A 2,118-nucleotide genomic window follows, 5' to 3' on the forward strand; every position below is an offset into this window, starting at 1 on the left:
GAACACTGTGCTTCTAGTGCTATTTCCTTTCAGTTTTAAGTTTGAGCTCATTTGGCCTTATTCTGTAGGGACAGTGTGCAAAGTGGTCATCATAACGCATTCTGTGAAAAATACCAGTATGGGCTTATTTGTTGCAAATGTATTACTCGTAGGCATTGACAGTGCATTCCTTTGAGCTACATAGAATTAAGTCCACCCTTCTTACGGTGGTATATTAGTCAGTGTCTCCAGTGAGATAGAACCAGTTAAGATGCATGGTCTACAATTTATTAATAGAAGAATAGGTAGAGAAATATAGATCAATGAGAAGATGTAATAGAGGAACTAAGTCACACAGTTAGGAAGGCTGGAATCTGACAAGGCACTGTTGGCAAGCCTCAGGGTCTAATGGTGACTTCTTGTGGGCAGGGACTCATTTGCATAGTTTCTGCACTTATCAGATGTTCAATAATATTTGAGGAGGTCAATAAAAGGATTAGAAAACATACAAAAGCTGATAAGATGTGACCTTGATTCGCTGAAAACTAGTTGAGAACAACAGCAAAAACAGCTGATGCACTGAAAAGGGACAAGGCAGAGAAATGGCCCTGAAGCCACAAACTCCGTCTTCATGACGGTCTGCATTTCTGAGACTTCAGAGAGAAAAGAGAAGCAACCCAGGTCTTGGAAGCATAGATGCTGGTGGATGGGAAGTTTGCCCCGCGGATGATGGGCACAGGTAGTGAATCAAGGGCAGAGGAGCCTAGCGAATATAGCCAGAACTGGACAAGTAGGGAAACAACGCAGGGGGTGGCATCACCGGAACCACAAAGCCAACGCTTGTCCAGGGCGCTCTAACCAGAGCAGAGGCTTTTAAGTAAGAAGGAACTGCCCAGGGAGGACCTCTGCCTCCCCCAGCTCCCAAAGCCACACTTCAGAGGCTCAGTGTTGCTGGCCGTCCTCAGCAGGGGAGTGACACGGGGCAGGCAGGCCCTGCACACCCTTGCCCTCTGCCTCTGCCCACTGCCCCTCACCAGTGTCTCCCACTGGTCAAACCCAGGCCCCAGCCCGCTGAAGTGGGAGCCTGGGAAAAGCATCTGTGATACTGATGGGAACTGGCTGGAAGTCTGAGAAATAGATCTGGAGGGGAAAGCGCTGCTCACCACCCTGTAATCTCTCCCTTCCCAATTTACATTCCAACCTGCAGGTTTTCCCTCCGTTTCTGAACTTGACAGGAACATGATGCCTCTGAACCCTTCCTACGCTGCTCATGTAGTTTATGAGCCAATCTGCATGTTTTTTCCCCTATTATAATCAGTTTAATCATTCAAAACCCAGTTTGAATGGGACCTCATTATATATATTTCCTGGCATCATCGTGCCGTCCGCATTCCTGCACTTTGATGATCTTTCTTGTGTAGCTGCAATTGTTGCTTCACAATACAGTAACTTACGTATATTCTCCTCTGCTCATATTAAATATAATTTGGAATATGGCTTTAACTAAAAATTTCCACAGACTCAACACTATTTTTAGTGCAAAACTGTGTGGTGTTATTGTACTATTACAACTAAAAATGAGGTCCTGAGAAAGAAAGATCACTAATATTATGGGTGTAGGACTTCGTTTTCCTCAGGGATTCGCAATTTAAAGTTTCTTTTTCTTTGGGGATTATGTCATTCTCGATTATGTCATTCTCAATTAAAAGTAGGACATTATGCATGTCGCCAAGAAAGCCATTTTTGTTCCTAAGACTCCTGCCAAGTCCAGCAGACCATGAGAGTGGACAGAGACTAGAGCATCTGGATAAGTGTATTAGTTATGGTTCTCTAGAAAACCCATGAATAACTGTGTGAACAGATTTCTTTGGTGGGTGTACAGAATCAGAAACAGGACAATCCTCCACACTGTCTTCATGATCAGAGGTAGACAATTCAGCTGCTGAATCTCAGACAGTGGAGACTTCAGAATAAGAAGGATAGGGGTTCAATCCCCAGCACGGCATCCTGCGCTGGCCCTCTCCCTGGGCACGCTGAGCCTGCCACCAAGACCAGGTTTGGTGGTGCGTGTCTGTAATTCCAGTACTGAGGAAGCTGAAAGCAGGAGGATTACTATGCGTCCAAGCTGTGTAGCAAAAC

Source organism: Octodon degus, unplaced genomic scaffold (genome assembly GCF_000260255.1).
Source record: "Octodon degus isolate 3935 unplaced genomic scaffold, OctDeg1.0 scaffold00167, whole genome shotgun sequence".
Classification (NCBI taxonomy): Eukaryota; Metazoa; Chordata; class Mammalia; order Rodentia; family Octodontidae; genus Octodon; species Octodon degus.